The 19098-nt window shown below is 45.0% G+C and overlaps 2 protein-coding genes across 4 annotated transcripts in view; one reads left to right on the plus strand and one right to left on the minus strand.

Annotated features, from left to right (window-relative positions):
* Window positions 1–19098, plus strand: part of LOC126565418 (proteasome subunit beta type-2) — a 549154-nt gene that overhangs the window by 453565 nt on the left and 76491 nt on the right. Inside the window, exon 3 of one of the 3 annotated variants that reach the window (XM_050222596.1) lies at window positions 510–522. The exons of the other annotated variants lie outside the window; for them this stretch is intronic. The gene's annotated coding sequence lies outside the window, so the exon portion shown is untranslated. Of the gene's footprint in view, window positions 1–509; window positions 523–19098 lie in introns of those variants that run through there. 3 annotated transcript variants of the gene reach the window in all.
* Window positions 1–19098, minus strand: part of LOC126560416 (mucin-19) — a 183722-nt gene that overhangs the window by 86293 nt on the left and 78331 nt on the right. The gene's annotated exons all lie outside the window — the stretch shown is intronic.

Raw genomic sequence — 19098 nt, forward strand, 5'->3', positions numbered from 1 at the left:
ATAGCGCAGCATGGCATAACTGTCAGGTTCTGGACATTATTGGAAGCAAACTGTCCCAGCAAACCCCTGTGGCCCATGTGGTCGTGGGCCGCGATAGACGTTTGCTTATAATATTCTCAAGCCGACCACACCTCCTACTGCTGTTATTCCGTCACCGTTCGCGCTCCCACTTGTAGCGCTGCTTCGGGTCAAGAATCGCGCCTTTTTGAAGGGAAGCAGATTTTCCAGACCGAGAAGTAAAGGAGGGTGTGAGAGATGAATTTCACAAGCGCATTCCATCGGGAGCGGGTCGGGAGGGAGAATTTCTCGGATATCGCCATACATTTTACCGTCACTTACTCCGATTTCTCAAACCCGACGTGCATAAACTTCTCGTGTCTGGTGGACTGACTCGCAACGCCACATCGACTTCTGCTCGCCAATTCGCATCGCGCGAGTTTATCGTGGTACCTTTCCTCTAGTAGCCTGGCTGCTGCTAAAGAAACCAACACACAGCTTCTCTCACAGACACACAAACACACACACACACACACAGTGCGAGCTGTGCTGGAACCCGTGGACATGTTGTGTTTGCACCGTTGTTTTATTGGTGCAGTTGACAATCGTGAAGAAAATGCAGACCAGCGCGAGTAACAGGTAGGGGGCAAGAGAAAGCAAGTGACCACCGTAAAGAGGGCATGGATGGATAATGCAATGACACGCACGAACGAAAAGCCGCAGCCCAAAACAAACACAACAGCAACTGTGTGGTGCAGCGCGAGATGCAAATGCATGCCCACTGGAATGCAACTCCGCGGACGGTGAAGCTGTGTGTTGGGTTTTCTTCTACATTATTCTTCCTTTTGAATTCAGCTACAATGCGGAAGCGTTCGGGGGAAGGTGGACTGTAGGGAGAATATCTCTTGTCACTTTATCTTTTTCACTTCGCGATCGTTCACTTCGCGTTTGTGTTCGTATGCATGTATGGATGTGTGTGTGTGTATTGGATTATGTTGTTTTTATTATTTATATTCTCGCCCATTTATGTGTCGCTAAGGAGCATCATCGCGTTTGTGCGCTGATGTGGAATGTGGTTTTCCGTGTCTTCCCTTTTGGCTCAGGGCACACCGGTCCCCGCAGCATTAGGCTCGGGGTTTGTTTTTTGCGAGAGATGCTGCGAGTTCTTCCAGAGATAGAAGGTCTTCTTCACAGTCCCAAAGAATGGAGCATTTTCACATTGCGCCGTGTAAATATTATTTCTAAAATAATTTAACAGTGCCGGATATAAGAAAAACGTTCACAATTTTCTGATAATTAAACAATACACAAGGAAATGCGGTCCCGTGACGGTCTAGCAACTCAGATGAAGCATCGTACGGTCTTTTACATGACAGGATAAAGGCTTGAATCTCATCCGGAGAAACTTTTCCAGTAAGAAGAATATCTAAATTCAACTATCGTTCAAGGGAGTCCATGAAGCCAGGAATGGATGATCCAGATCACACTAGATTTGTAGTGCCAAAGAATCTATTGACAAAATCTTTATAAATCCGTCAGTTAAGGCACTACTAAGGCAAATTTTGTTTTGAATTTTGTATTTGAATTTTGAATTTTGTATTGAAATTTGTTTTGTAGAGCAATTTTGTCAATAGGGAAGAGAAAAATAGGAGCAAAAAGGCCATGCCATCCTTCTTGAAACACAAAAAAGAGAAAAACAGGATTCGTAACGCTCAACAATTCACTCTGCACTATCCAACGAAAAAATAATGTTCCTTTTTCGACGAATATTTGTGCCACAAATTACGAAAACATAATTTAAATGTAATGATCTAAATTTATGCTACGCAACTTTTTTTTCAGTGAACATAAAAAAAGTTTAAATTAAAATCTTGTTTAATCTTTTTTTTTGTACATTATCAGTAATCACTGTAAATTATAAATATTTTTGCAAGCATAAAAAATCATTTGCTAGTGTTATACAATTTCGTAGAAAAATTTGCACCTTTTAAAAAACATAATTTGCCAATACTTCATTTAGAATCTTGTGACAGCTACTTTGAAATTTAAAAGCAAACTGTAACATGCCCCCACCCAGTACACCCTTACCCTCCACATCCAACATCGAATAATGATACAAAATTCCCTACGAAACCAGTACCACGGGACCATCCCACGAAGGCCACCCAAGGGCCACGCAAACGGCCACGCGTATCCTGGCGCGCGCGGAAATTGGCCACGTGAAAGTGGGCACGCAGTGCCAAGTGAAAGGTTTGAAAGTGCGTTGCTGCGCCCGTTGTTTTGTTTGAACGTTTTGCAAAGGTGGAAAGCGGGAGGTTGAAAACACGACACCACCGACGGGTCGTCGGTCCGGTGGTGGTTGGAATTCGTGTCCGCGTAAATGGCGACTCCAAAAGCCAAGGGACCCCGGAGTGCGACAAAAAGGAAGGAATGCTGAACCCATTTCTGTGGTGCGGGCGCAGAGCGGGTGCGTGCCCGCGTATGCTATTGAGCGTGCTGCAATGCCGAGCGGAAAGGTTTGTTTGAAGTTGGGCCCGAAAACCGGGAAACAAAACACAGAAAACACACAGCGCAAAATTCCAAACCTTGTACACACGCGTAGTCGTGCAGTGGTGGTTCGTTCGGTTGAGATACAGTTTTTTTTTTGTTGCTGTTGCCGTATCGTATCGCCGAGTTTTGTTTTTGTTAGTTTATTTACATCGAATTTATTTGGTGAGGCTGTTGCCTCAACAGCGTCATCATTATCGTCATGATCTCATTGTGGTGAAGGAAAGATTGCCAAAAAAAAGTAAATTTCCAGCCACCACCAAAGGAACGGCACAGGCCGGTCACATATTTTGCCCATTTACGGTAAACAAATCGGGAAGACGAAATGTTCGTCTGTTTGAAATGGGGGCTCTCTGTTTGATTACACAGTTTCATCAGCAACTTTTGATGAAACGGGAGACGCGTTTATTAAGAGAAAAATATCACGCACAATATTTTTGTTCCAACATTTTCTACACTTATAAACAAACAACATGAAGAGAACATCAGACACAACAAATCTGCAAAGGAAAATAAAAAAAAAATCATTCCACGTTAATGCTAACTCAGAGGACCCACACCAAACCACACCAAATAAACCGAGTCAAGGTAAGCGTGCGGAGACACCCTCTAACATCGATCTGGTTTCGGTATCATTTCTTACCAGTGGTAATTGGGTCCGGACTGTGACCAACAAGACTGAAAGAGTTGAGAAAAAAAAATCCGTACACAAACTACGAACCGCTTCCCAGACACGAGGAACTGAGTGGGCCCAGAAAATCGACCTCCACGAAGGTCTACTAACCCCGTGGCAAGATAGGCGACGTGATTTGGAAGAGGGTAAGAAGGGATTTTGTTTCTTGATTTCTGCTAGCCGGCAGAGAGAGAGAGAGAGAGAGAGAGAGAGAGAGAGAGAGAGAGAGAGAAAAAGAAACAATCACCAAAACGGCATCAGCAGACTCCGAAACCAAAACCCGATTCTACCACTACCGCCAAACTGCCCCCCGCCCATCGACGAAGCATCCATCCGGACTGGGGCGACAAATTCACCCGAACGGGAGCATAGGGCACTCTCGGCACGGTGTACGGTGGGAAAGGGGATATAAATACCTGCCGCAATGGTGCGGTCCGGACGGAATTGGAAGGTCCTGGGGCAGGTTGGAAGGTAAGCCAATAAGCAATGGCCGTAAAAGCGACACACCATAAATAAGTAAACAGCGAATTAAATAAAATAACAAAACACCACTTGCCTGGCAGAAGCATAAGCTGATTGAGCAAAACAAGACAGAGAAAGATAACACATGAAGCAAAACCGGAGCAGTGCACAAAATGTGAAGGAAAGCTGCAAACGATGCAAAACAAGATGCGAAAGAACGAGATAAACACAGCAACAGCAACGCAAAAAAAAACAAGCATTACGAGACAGGGAGAACCCCCGAGGAGAAAGGAATGTCGGCACAATCGAAAACATAAAACATACTCGCGCCAATACACCCGTGTGGTTAAACGACCTGCATGGGCAAAACGGAGAGGGCCCGCCACAAACCCGACTCCGAGCACCGCGCCACCATGGGTACAGGGACCGTCGGTGGTGGCGGTCAAGCACAATCTTTGCCTTAAAGTCAAGCGCAGCGTCGAGTGAAGACAGAAGCGGCAGAATCAAGAATTCCCGTAAACCTCGCTGCCTGTGCAAGGGTTTTTACGGAAAAATCGTACACCCCTTCTGTATCCCTTTTTTTTTTTTTTTTTGGCGGGGACGCTGAAAGAAAGGTGGATGGAAAAGGGCCACGGTAAAACAGTATTTACCGGCAGCAGAAGCAGCAGCAGCAGCAGCAGCACAAATCATCTTCGTACTAAGAAGCCACAGCGCAGCAAAGTCCTATGCGGTTTTTGGGGACGGGTAGGCAAAAAGGATGACATGCGAGAGATAGAGCGGGACGGCAAGTAAGCAACCAAAAACCCGGAGCACCTTTAAAGGGCTCTGCGGGAAACCAAAACCTAGGAGACCGGGGTGGTGCCAACGGAGGGGCAGAAAAAAAGGGTCATCCACATATATCTGTGCGCCAAACTCAACTCACAGCGCGACTCTTCTAAAGGACGAACGCACGCGGTTGGCGAAGTCGTTGAAGTCACCGCAATGCAGACGCAAGGACGGGTATTTCTATTCATTGGCCGCCTTGTGTTTGCTGCCACAGCACAGCATATACACGATGCAATTCCCGTCCGTGGTGAAACAGAATGTAGGAAGAAATTAAATTCGCAAACTGGAGAGAGCGGTGGATCATTATCAGCTCGTTGTAGAGAAGACGGACACACACCCCGTGGACGAATGGCGTTGAACAAGAGACGAAGTTTCAAGTTTACCTTTTGCTGGGAGGATCAATCGACTTATTCGAATTTTTAATACGGCTTTAAGAGTCTTTAAGGGATGAGTAAGTAAGCAAATTTCATTTGGAGGATTAAATAGAGTTTTTACTGTAATACTCCAAGGTGCATAACAACAGAATGGGTAAAAAAAATTAAGATGACTTCTTGACTGCTAAAACTGCTAAAAGTTCTGAAGCTTCTTCAGGCAGTAGACAGCTCCGACTTTTTTTTCTTCAACTTACCACTCCACAGAACAGCTTTCTAACTAGATTTTGGAACAGTTTCACACGTGTACGTGTCAAAACTAGCGAAACCGTATCTCACCTGCTGTCTCCATAAAACGGTGGTAATTGTGCACCAAACGTTCTACACACTTCATCGTGCTTCATTTCGCCACCCAAAACGTGTGCCACATACTCGACTCAATGAGCTGCTTGAGCAGGAGAGGAGTCACACTGCACCAGACTCTGAACACAACGCTCTGAGCAATGCCCGATTTGCAATGCATAGGAACCAAATTCAACCACAACCAACCATCGCGACTTTTCGCAAAAGTTTCATCAATGAACCTGAAGGGTAAAATCGAAAAAATCGTACTCCATTCATCAGTAGCGTCAGCCACCTTCCAGATCGGTGTATCGCGCCTTACTGTGGAATGGAGAAATTGACAAACAAAATGGGTACATCAACGGTTCGTGAGCCTGTGCAGGGGACGGTACTCCAATTAATAGTTGACTCGGCAAAGTTTTAGCGAACGTTCGACGGTGCACCTGGTAAGTGTTCAATTTCATTAAACCTGTCTGGATGTTGCAGTGAATAAAGGATTTTTTTTGCTACAAAACATCATTTTAAAGCTCTTGAGCACTAAGCTTTGGAAGAAAGAGGACTTGACTTTTAATTAGTGATCCATGAAAATGGAATTGGAAATTATGGAACACACGCTGCATTATTAAAGCAAAAATACTAAACTATGTGCTATATTGTATGCATTGCAATACTTAGAAGGACAACGTGTTTTCCCAATCAACTTGACATTTCCAAAAAATCACTCCCAACTGCTGCTACAGAGCAAAAGTGCGACGCGCGTCCAACAAACTCCAAAAACTTGCGTGAGCGTTCATTTGCGGAGGACGCCAAACCAACGCGGGACGGCGATACCGCCTGATCGGAAGCGCAAACAATAATACATAAATTATCATAAATCTGTTATGATAGCGTGGTGGGTCAAGGAGCGAGGGGTGGAGAGGTCACTCCCACACAAAAAAAAGGATACCCTCAAAGAGATCAAAGTTGGTGCGAAGGCGAACGCCAACTGCCAACACAGAGGCAAAAACCAACCAACCAAAAAATGGTATCTTTGTTTGAGCGCTTGCGATGGAGGCGCCCAACCCTCGCGCTGGGCCCCCCAACCAACAAAAAAGGGGCCAGTTTTTTGTGGTGGTGAATGGTGAAGTGAGTGGGGATGGTAAATAAATATTATTCCCACCAACCGTTCCGAGCATCGAGTCGACCACGGGGGCTAGACTTTCACAAGATCGCCGATGTCAGTGAGTGAAAGAGTCCTACTACAAGAAGGACGCGCCCCGGGTATTGGAACGATGTGGCACGGTGAATCAATGAATATGTTTTGTTACTGGCGGACCCTTGGCCAGGGTTCGTATGTCAACAGCTACATTGTTTTCTGTTTAAACACCATCCCACCACTCGTTTCGTGCAGCGCTGTGCACGTCTCACTGCCTGTGCCTAAACAATTTCGACCCACGAAGCTGCGACGCCACGTGGCCGAAACCGTTTAGGCCGGCGGGCACCCGAAAACGCTTCCGCGCTACGGTGCCCCCCGTTATGGGAGCCATTATCTTTGCGCTTGTTTCTTGCGTTTAGCGCCCAGCAAAGGCGGCATCGACAAACGGTAGGCGGAAGGAGGATCAATATTGTTAAACACACTTTCCACCACTGTCAGCTTATGGACAGCACGGTTTGACAGTGGAAAAACATATCACTTTAAGGTTCAAGAGGGTGTCAATGGGTGCTTCATTACGCTGTTAAGATGGTAATCATTATACAACGCCCCTAAACTAGGAATGAATGATTATAGAAGGCTCATAAATAAATTAGCGGATTATCATTTGTTACAAATACAAGTCCTTCGAGCACAAACGAAATGCATTGAAAAATTCTTTCACCAAAGAGTCGGCAAGAAGTTCACAAAAAGAAACCTTTATGGCATTTGCTCTACTTGATTTTCCGATTCAATATCCGTTACCGGTGCATATTCACCGCTTTACACAGCAAACCTGAGCTCATTATTTTGTTTCCGCTTCATTAGCAATATCTCGTAGGACGCAAATCATGACTTCAAATACAAAAATTGGATGAAACGACTACACACAGATGAGATAGTGACTAATGAGGAAAAACTGGGATTGAATCATATCGAGACATGATTCAATGAATGGGAAATTCCCACTCCTTTCCGTGCTGACTTCAAGAGGATATATGCATGCTCTTAACATCCCGATGACAAGCCGGATGCAGAGATTATTAGCCTGGAACATCCTCATTGAACATTGACAGGAAATTTAGGGTTAAGGAGCGAGCCCTTGAGCATCTTTCGCTGACATAACGATATAATGATGTTTTTGATTGGATGAAATGTTTGTCCAATTTTACCTTAGCTATCCAGGGAAAGTTTAACGAAGGTTAAATTTCTCTCAATCCGCTATAATTATCTACCAAAGCTTCGCTCCAAAATCCCAGAACATTCCGTGATAAATAAAACATCACGTCCCGTTCGTAAAACATCAACCTGACGAATGCGATAAATTATCGTGCAAGGTCCAACTGTAAAACAGTCCCAAAACATAAGACCCTTTCAGCAAGAGGTGACAAATATACGACCGGCGATGGTTTTATAGCGGCGTGACAAAAGCGAAAACAGCATGACAAATTGATATTCTAATTAAGTGATTCCTTCAAATGCTCGCTCTAACTGGCAAAAGAATTAAACTCCCCCCCTCCCCCCCTCCCTCGCACATACTCCCAGAGCCTACCGAGACCCGAGACCATTGAGATGCAGCTGTTATGCTTAAAAAGACACCTTTGGGGGGGCGCATGAATGGTATTTGTCTTCGTAAGTTGCGTTCCGCAATCATAATTCATCGCGTTCATGTTCTCGGCAGTACACAAAAACGATGTGTTTTATGGGGCGACTCATCAAACGATCGGCCGCGTGTGTGTGTGTGTGTGTGAGTGCAAGATCTCCAAAAAGGTAAAAGAAACGCGTTTCACAAGCGTAGCGGGTTTCAGATAATTCTTTGACGTGGAACCGCAGAACCCTTGCGCGCGTCCGTAATCCGTGCGCGCTGGGATGGTTTTCGATTTTATGATTCCGAAAAATCTTCAACACACTGCGGTCGCGCGTCACCGACGGAATGCTCAATTGGAGCGTTTTTTTGTTTTTTTTTTTTGAAGACCCACGAAGTTTGGCTGGCCCCTCCGAAAGGCTTCCAAAATCGTCGAATAGAGACTGAGGCTGAGGTGTTGGCTGAAGTACTCGGGCAAGTACCAAGGTGCTGGAGGCTGAACAACATGCTCCGCACAACTTCAAAAGGAAGCGGGGCAACACTGCTTCGGGAGTATAAATTCTGCTCACATAGGAGCAACGCCACACCACCCGCCAACTAGCTCCCCATGTGTCCCCTTCATGTTGGGGGCGGGGGTTTTCGAGGGGATCACATTAAACACCTAACGTCTCTTAGAAGTGTAGACATCATACCAGAGGAACCTAGCAAAACAAATCGAAAGTAGAGGGCAACAAAAAAAAATCACACACACGCGACCGAACCCAAAACAACCGCGACTAATGAAGCGGTGTGTGAGAGAACTTCACACTTTTACACCAAGCGGCGTACAGCACACATCCGGGAGGCATGCATCCGGGGGTCCAGGCGTCGTGCCACGTAGCGGGCGGGTGTGCTCCTGCACGGCCCACGGGATGATGATAAATGCTGCTCCGGTAGCATGTCGAATGTGCTTATGTGTCGGCAACATTGTTGCGCCCGAAGTCTGTAGGGTGCATCAGTTGCAGGTCGAATGTTGCAAACCGAGGCAAAGCGGAGGCAAAAAGCAACGTGACTTTTGATTAATGATATATCGACGGGTGGTCAGTGCACTTGGTCTTTGAGCCGCTTGATGGTTAGAGCGAATGGAATATGGAAACATGCTGGAATGCAGGATGAGGTTAGGTTTTATTTCTGCCTCATTATAGATATTGGCCCTAGGAAGCGAGAGAATTTAAACACCATGAGATGAGCTCTATAATATAAAGTATTCATTTCTTGTTCAACATTTAAATTAACTAGCTCAGGGCACACATCCACAGATTAAATCATTTCCATGAAAAAACGCAGGCTTCCGAACAATAGATCTCCCACTAATTGATTTCCAAGAGCCATTTAAATCTAGCTCTAGTTCGAAGCGAAACCGGAACCATTAAATTTGGCATTGATTTAACGATGAGCTCCGCCGATTGAACCTTAATTAAACCTGCTTTAACACATTCGCTGCAGAAAAGTCATCCTTACCACGCCTTTATCGAGTTTGAAAAATGGGACGAAACGATAAAGGCCTAAGGGCAGCAACTAATTTACCGGAATGAGGTGAACAATGGTCACCGGGAAAAACCGCCGAATCGAACAAACTAATTCGGACAACAGAGAACCCTATCAGTGATATCTGTTTCACGTGTCAGGCCAAAACAAATAGCCATTTTTTAAGTAGCCGAATATTAAGGATAACTTTCTTTGGCTCTTAACGTACAATGGTTCATTGCATAAAATTTAAACGAGCTTGGTAGATAAAAATCATTAATTAAAACACTTCCGGCAGACTGCAACTGGCCGGTAGAGAGTTCCCATTTTTCCATCCTTTCTTTTCACAACAATGTTTTCCACAAGAATTCGCCCAGCGCGCCAGCGATCCCTTTCAATTCCACGGCAAGATGCACATCATTGCATTCGACTGCACCTGCCACACACTACACACATTCAAACACACCTTGTGGCCACACACACCTTGTGGCTTGCCCTTTTGCTACCCCGATCACATACGGTACACAGACGGTGCACACATACGCTCGGAGTCGTCGGTGCCGGGAGCTTTATCGATCAATCTTAATTGTTCTAATGAGTTTCAATCGCGTCCGAGGCGCCACACAGATCCGGTTCAGCGATTAGTAAAGGGTGGATGTGTAGGTATGTGTGTGATGTGGGGCCGGCCGGTCGAGTGTGTTTCGCTTTGAAATTAGTGCCAGCTTGAAAAAACAACAACTCGCCGCAACAAAAAACGGGACCGAGCAAATAGAAGTATAAGAGAACAGGCAGAAAAAAAACTACCACCACACAGTACTCGTACGGTCATCACACATTGCAATCGCATCTCCCGACAGTGCACGACCACCCATGACGCACGGGTAATAGAGTGATTATTTTGTCGTTTTGCGGAAAACAACGGCCAGTTGGTGTGCCCTTTCAAAGGGATAGTGGGCGGTAGAGAGCAGGGGTGGTGGGGGAAAGGAAAACCTGATGGATTTCACGCATTCCGATAGAGGCGGCGATTCGATAAAATGGGGTGGACTGGGAGATTGGTTGGGATTTTGAATTGATCTAACCCTTTCCCTTAACCGCAACGGGCTTTGGTTTTGGATGGAGCCCGAAGCTGATAAGGATCGTGAACCATGATAAGGGAGCATGGGCGATGATGACGCGAGGTGATGTGTGGTGCACAAATGGCTGAATGCGCATTCGGATTGTGATAATATTTGTTTTCAAATAGCAAAACCCTTTGACGGTTCCAATCCCGATTGTACCAAAGCGTTCGCAGTGAGTGGGAAAAAGTTGTTTCTTCGTCTCACGGATTGATGATTAGACAATAAGGCGCAAGCCGCCATTCTTAAAATAAATGTAAATAAATCGTTAATTGATACACGATGGATATTCAATTATCAACGAGAAGAAACACACAAAACTTGACTAGCGATTAAGGAGGCATGATTAGAAGTTGCAGAGGTTTTATAAAAATAAAATACAACAAGACTATTGTAATTGTTGCTTAGCGTTTCATATTTTCGTTCGGTTAAGAAATGTCTTCTTCTTGACTTAACGAACTGTAGGTCATGCCGGCAATACTATTGGTTTCCTTATTGACAAAATCTGCCTGCTAAGGCACCACTAAGGCAAACTTGTATCCCTTAAAAAATCCCTTATTAGTGGTTATTGTTCTTCTTCTGGGCTTAACGACCTCTAAGGTCGCAACGGTCACCGAATGGCTAACTAGACTTGCCGAAAGCACATAGCTGGATAATCAGTCCTCATTACGGGGGGGGCGGTCTTGATGGGAACTTATCCCCGTTCCTGCCGTTTGAAGATCGGCGCCGCTGTCGCCTTCATTCCGCTCCAAAACAATATTGTAAGTTCTTAAGACTAAACGTAGGGGTTGAAGGAGGGGTAAGGAAGGGAAACACTTATGAGGAAGCTGGAAAGCGGAAGCATGAACGGAAAGATCTTCAGGAAAGGCTAAAATCGAATTATTAAGGAGTTGGAAAGCAATGACAGAGGCTTGGGCATGAGATAGGCGTGTCTCTAGAGTTTCCAGACCTAGTAGTTGACAACGCGTCAAATAAGGCGGAAGAGCACCATATGGTATTTGTAGGCATTTGGAGATCGCAAAACGGGTTCGATTCGTACAATTTTCGAAGCAGTCATTGGGGTCCGAACGATAGACGCATATTCTAGGACCGACCTAACCATCGAACAGTAAAGTGCTTTTAAGCAACCCGGATCAGAGAATTCAGATGGTAGGCGCCGAATCAAACCTAGGCACTTGTTCGCTTTTGGTATGATTATATTTAAATGATCAGCGAATGAAAGTTTGCAGTCTAACCGGACACCTAGATACTTTACAAGGCGGGACAATGCTAAATCACTGCGCATTGCCGGACAGATTGGAGCCAGTTGTTTGACAGACACCACATTTAGAAGTTGTCAAGATGGGATTATAGGGACAAACAGACAGAGTAAGAGGATAAAGTGAGAACAAATTAACAGCATCAGCATTACAAAGAAACAAATCTTGAGGTAGGACCTCGCGTAAATCTTTAATAAATAAAATAAATAGACATGGACTTAACACATTTCCTTGGGGTACGCCAGAGTGAGACATAAAGCATGACAAAATAGTATTATCAAGTTTGCCTCGATATACACAGTTTGATAAATAAGAATAAAACCACGAGAGAATGTCGTCCGAGAGCTCATTTTTTTTTTTTATTTGAGGATGTTTTTCAATGAGGATAGATACCACATAGTTTGATAGTCAGTCCTCACTACTAGGAGAGGGTCAGAAGTGTTTTGATGCGCGGTTCTGCCGTAAGAAGAACGGCGCCGCTATCGCCTCGAACACCGGACCGCCCTTAAGTAATGTAAGACGTTTGCAATTGTTTTGTAACAAAATTGTCACTTTCGAAAAAAAAATTAAACCTTATTTAGTTGTGCCGTTCATTTAACCAAACTCTGATCTAAATGATTGTGGAAACATGTATGAAAATAATTATTTGCGGAAAAAGTTGTTCTAAAGTCATGCTGGCTTTGACATGCTGGACATTGACATCAATTTTTAACATTGTTTTACAATTCAAAATTTTTATACATAAAATCAGCTCGCCGTACTGCCATTATTTCATAGTTCTTGATGTGGGTTCAATCTTAAGTTCACACAGTTTATCTTACAGTTTTTTTGTCAAATATTTCAGTTGACATCAGTTAGAATGCTAAGTCTGCTGGTTGAAATTCATCAAACATTCAACGGTCATATGCCCAAATTGATTTTTTATTTTGTTTTAAATTGAAATCACAAAATGTAGTGAATCTTTTTTTAACATTATCTGAATAAATAAATGCCTCTAAAACTGTTGAGACGAATTTAAGAAAATTAAAACTATTATCAATCAACGATACACGAAAAATAGTCAAAAATCATAAAACCAAAAAAATCATTAATCATATGTAGGCCCTTTCTTAAAGCCCAATTAATTTCACACCCATTTCATGCAGTTTTACGTCATAACCGAAGGCGTAACTGTTGCGCGTAATAAAATTTAAATTTGAAACTTGTTACCCAAACGGACATCGCTTGTGCACAACATTGAGAACTGAACGAATCTTTCGAACCGAACGTTCCAGACCGTTGGAGACACAAACAAACACACTGCAACAAAACATCAAAATGCTACACAGAATTTATTAAGCATCATATTGCACCACAGCACAACCACGACCACGAATCGAAAGGACGATGTGCCGTGGTACTGGCTGGTGAATATGCTTCCGTACGGTTGCCGGTGCGCGGTAGGGAACGTGGACGAAACTGCATTACACCTTTCCGCTTACGCATCAACAAACGAGCGCGGCGACAATAATACTGTACACGCGCGGCCACCTGAATCTGTTTAAATCAGCGGAAAGAAAAGACCGGCCAGGCGACACGACTGACGCGTTCTGTGTGCAGTTATCCAAACAAACAACCAGCGTAGGAAAGATATACGGGCTGGTAGGGGTGAGGCAGTCGGTAGACTGGCCGTTAAGGCAACAAACAAGTCCATCCAAACTGATGTCGAACGTAATGGAGCTGGTTTAAGCCGGCAAGCCCTCTCTCCCTCCTACACTTGCTTCCCCCGCCAACTGTAAAAGCGCGGATAACGCACCCATCCCCCCCCCCCCCCCCCCCCAACCCCCGAATGGTGCACGAATACGCGAAAAACCCAGGGTGACAACATTCCTACCCTTGGAGATAAAGTCCAAAATGGTGGTTGGAAGGGTGGACGGCATTTGTGGCGAATGTGGCGTCCCAGTGAGCGTGTGCGCGATTCGCGCGTGTGGGTTTGTTTACAGACCATTAACGGAGGAACCCGAGGGACTTCCTTTGGACGATTTTTAATGAATCTGCCACCGCGAAACGGACAGGTTATCGCTGAATGTCGCGCCCATCAACTCGACAGATCTCGCACCGCTCTAGATGGTTCAATTGCAGCTCAATGCAATCACACGCACGTACCTCACCAACCATTTGGATTTACAGCGGGAGTTCACCACCCAAGGGATGATGGAATGTGGAAATTCCAAACAATTCCAATTATTTGCACCATACCACGCGGACAGTCAAGGGGGGAGAAGGGTAGAGAGAGAGAGAGAGAGAGAGAGAGAGAGAGAGGGGGGGGGGGGGGGGGGGTAAGCAATTCCATTCCGTGAAGTAATAATTTCTGAAATGCAGCAAGGTGAAGGCCTAGATAGCTTCCCCCTCTACTTCGATGATATCATGGCTGGTGTGTGTTTGATTTGTCTTACTGAGGCCAAGGGAACACCCGAGTAGAGTTGATAAGTTAGTGTAATCACAGCACGTGACTGTTTGGATAAATCAAAACAATGTATTTCTAATACTTAGGTCCAAGACGACTTCAACTACAACATTTGAGTTTTTAGGCAAGTTCTTTCAAATGAAGATCATTTTGACTGCTTTATATTAAACAGCCGTGCTTAAGAGACATATGTCACATCACCTTTAATTTCTTACCCATTTCTAGACATCTCTAAATGATTAAAAACCGCGCCTAAACCACCCACGGAACCAAAACAGTATGACACAACAGTAATGTCTCAGGTCTCGATGGTGCATCCCCGGGACTGTAGTACTTCTAAACAAAAACAACACGCACACACACACAAACACATCATCCTGCGGGTGTGACAAGCCCGAGGGAGAATCCGGCCCCAGGGGGGGAAAGCAATTGAGCAAGAAACGTTCCGTTGCTGTCAGAGTCTATTTGCGTGTTGTGGCCTGTTTTGGTGCGAACTGGCGGCTGGCTAATGGGAGGCGCGGTTTCATGCGAAAAATAAACCGTAAACTAGGCAAACATGCACACACGGATGCACCGGAAATGCCGACACTCGAATGGATGGAATGCACCCAGCGCCCTTTAAACCTAAACGTTCTCTCTCGCTCGCTCGCTCACAGAAAGCAAGAAATGGCGCGCAGTTGTTTTTGCAAAACCGAAAACATTGCAAACGCGTTCCTCGTTTAATTGGTTGGTGCGAGCGATTCGCGGACCCAAGCGGGGGCTCTATTACTCATCGATTTGGAATTGAGGGTGAAACATGAAAATTAAGCTACAAATCACAAACAACACCACACGCACATGATCGTACGTTGCGGACAAATTTATCCTACCGAGGATTCCTCATTCCCAAGGGCTCTGGCTCTGGCTCTGTGATCTTTTGCTGATCGCGAAAAAAAAGACAAACGAGCGCGCGTTGGTTGGTAAGACGCACACACACACACACGGACATCCACGAAAGGGGGTGCAAAACAGATCTACCGGTTCAGAACCGGTTCGAAAATGGTCACCAAACGGACTGGAATGCAGTTGGCGAGCGTGTGCCCAGACGTGCCAGGGAGAAAATCAAAACAACTGACTCACCCCATATACACCCCTCGCGATACTGGCCGTCCCTGCCACCGTACGATCGTTTGTTTCTTATTTCGCTATTTAATTCATTTTTTGCCACTTAAGGATGCCAAACGACACGTCAGCGTCCGCTCCCTTCTATTTATGGTTCGGTTCAGTTTGTTCGGACGTACAAAACAACTCATTCGTCATCGATGATCATGATGATGCGCGGACCCATGATGTCACCGAGTTTTCCCAGCAAGCAAACAACTGCCATTCTACGGTGCCATTCTAAACGCTAAACCCTCACAGCCCGGTCCGCGTGTTGTGCACTAATGCATCTTTTCCGGGGAACGATAAATTTGCAACCGTTTTTACAAAGCGAAAACAGCCAGCAACAGGTTTGATTCTAGCACCGAGTGCATGCACGGACCCATCGCGTATGGGGTTGGCGTTAGTTCTGGGAAATGTTTGTGTACCGTTTTATCGGCCTAGTCGACCGGCATGCAAATTCTACACGCCGAAACCTGAAAGCGTGTGAATTCCAACGTTGGAGAGCGCGTTCAAAACGGATTGGCATGGGAGAAAAGCAACGGCGTACACTATTGCTGCGTGGTGTGCAGCACCATGTAAAGATATTAATGTTTTCTCGAAAAAAAAAACCCCTTTTATTCCCGGACCAATTCTATGAACTGTTTGGCGTTACAATGTAACGGACAAATAGGTTTAGTGGCGTGTTTACATGCTAAGATTTCGTAGAATTGTTTCATCGCGGGAGGTTTTGTGTGGTTTCTTATGTAAAACGTCAACGGATAGTGTAAATTTTAACGAATGTAGGATATAAATAGTTAATTAGGTCAACATCAACGTTTTTAGGTTAGAAAACAAGGAAAACAACACATAACGAACGTTCAGTTTAAGGCATTGCGAGGAGATAACGTTGCCACAAATCTTAGATGAAGATGGCAAATAAATAGCTACAAGCATGAGGATGACTCAAGTTATATGTCAAAAGATGGATGGAAAACTCCCAGCAAAAGCACAAAGGCTTTAAGAACCAAAACTCGGATTAAAAACGCCTAGTTCTAGAAAGGACCATGCGAGGTCTCGTGGGTGGAATCTTTGGCGATCCAACCAAAGCATAGCGTATGCTGATCGCGTAGAAATTGATTTCAGGATCTTCTATGTGCCTGGTCAAAGGATCAGGTCCAACAAATGATACAAAACTTCGGAATTGGGATTAAAAAGTTCAAGAGCACGAGCAACAGACTGCAGCATGAGGAAATTGTTGCAACAAACGAAGCTTGGACAATTTGAAACACGTTGAAACTTCACCAATAGTGACAGACCCCTTGTGAGGCATCTATTTCACTCTATCCTAATCCAATTCTTATGATTCCATGATCCTCAGAAGGATCGAGAACTATCGTAAAAAAAAATTCTCTGAGCAGTGTAGCGATAGGTGCTGTCCTTCAGTGAAAATATTATTATACTACAGATTCGTATGTAATTCTGAATCTAACAAGCAGGTACGCTGATTAAGCAAATGAACAAGATGCTCTTTCTAGAAATATTTAGTCTGAAACAAGGCACAGGAAAGTGGAGCAAAATTAGCGGAAGACACTCTCTAGACTTGTTAATACCACGTAGTTTTGAACCCCGGTCTTTCTGTACGAAGATTGGCGCTGATGCCGCCCCAACACGTCTATAGGTAATCCCTTTTTGCAATGCCACATGGAGTTATATTTATTACCAACGCTCAATTTTGCTATGAGCTGCAATTATGTTTGAATCAGATCATTCCATCATGACAAAAGAGGTTGAAAAACTCCATCCGAAGGCATAGAAAAAGCAGTTCCAGCATGTCTAATAACCGAATGACGATGAGGGATAATAAAATCCACAACAATATGATCTGATAAAATAGCCATCACAAATCCATATAAAAGATCCATACAAATCAGTTCAAAAAATCACATAGATTAGAAAATTAATTCACACATTGGGCGATACAACAAGGCGTTAGCGACCATACTAACACCAACGCACCAAAAAAAAAAAACTGCACCGGATTCGTTTCCGTCACGGTGCCGCCATTTACTTGCACTCAGTGTATGCAAATTTCATACTCTCCTCCTCCATCGTCCTACCAAAATACCGTGGTTTCCCTCCTCCGGTTTGTGTTTGCTCGTGTCGCCCTTTCTTCGTCTTTTGTACGTACCTGTGTAAAGAAAGTGAAGAGAGAGAGAGAAAGAGAAAAGAAATCCAATTAGATCTTCGGTCACGTTCGTGCGCTATGGGGTTTGTATGGGAGGCGGTGGTGAGGGTAAAAGGCAACGGGAGAGTGGACAAAGTGCAGCCTCAGTCCGCGCGAATGGTGCTGATTGCTATGCAACTGGAGCAAGATGCACTGGAATGCGATCGGATCAGAGGGCTGCGCCGTCGTATTGCTGCTCTGTGTTCTAAGTTAGCACTGGTCGCAGTCGATGTCGGTCTCGCCTGTTCCCTTTTTTTTGTAGCCCGTCTGGTTAAGGTTATGGGGTGAAAACGAGTTGCGCGACGGATAGCAGCACCAGACGCCACACGTTTCAATCGTTGACTGGCTAGACTGCTGTACTGTGGAACATTGGAACCGGGCATTGATGCCTCGAATAGGAGGACTTCGACGAGATGCGAACACGTACCGCATCTACCGCAAAAAGGGGACAAACTTCGGTTTGGTTCAGGCAAATTTAATTCAAATTACTCCTGATTTGCATTCGCGAGCACCTTCACGCATTTGTGTGAAGTCCCTTAATGAGGAATGTGTCCTTCACGTTCGAGCAGCAAAAAAACGGAGCGGCTTGGCAAGTAATGTTGCGGAATTCTTTTCTTTGCTTGCATCATTCGCTCTATCACTGTGGACGGCGGGATGAGGAAAAAAAAAGGACCCAAACTTGAGTAATTAGATGAAGTAAGAAAATTCTACTTTCTTCAACCAGAACCACTCAGCGAATAACTTTCTTTTCCTGACAGCGAAAAACCCCCCGAAAGAACCCTGACACAACACAAAGGAAAGCGCTAGCTAAAACATATCCTTGCGATACACACACACACACACACAGCGCACCCAAAGAAGATGGATTGAGTCTAGTATCATCTAATTTCCAACGCGACACAAGGTCAGACGGAACACTTATCGCGCATAAGTGCATTCCCGTAGTCCATCATCCGGGGGTGGTCCCAAACCGCCCGGGTGACGCTTCGGAAGCAATCATGTCCTTTCACTGTCATAACTTATTACTGCTCGGAGTGGACATCAGCTTCCGGGCAGGCAAGTGACAGCGGGCACGGCACACCGAGTCCTGGGGCACATTCCTTTCCATTGCTTCCATTTAGACGATTTCTTACGAACCGTTCCGTCCGCCTTCCGGTATCCTGCCGCTTATACCGGACACATTTCTAACGTTCCGGAAACTTTGTAACGTCCGCAACTGCATTATATTGCGTCGAATTCAACCTACTGACATTTTTCACACCAGCGCACCAGATGTGACCGAGGGAGTAACGAAAAAAAACTGTTTAAACTGACGAAAAGGATTGCTCGAGCTAGTGTTTGGAGACTGACGGCAAGCAGTGGGAGGCAAACTGAGCACACCACAGGCGATCGGCTATGGTCCGAAGACTTCACTTCCGATTGTGGATAGTAACGCAGCCACACTTACACTTAC

This window comes from Anopheles maculipalpis, chromosome 3RL (assembly GCF_943734695.1).
Source record: "Anopheles maculipalpis chromosome 3RL, idAnoMacuDA_375_x, whole genome shotgun sequence".
Classification (NCBI taxonomy): Eukaryota; Metazoa; Arthropoda; class Insecta; order Diptera; family Culicidae; genus Anopheles; species Anopheles maculipalpis.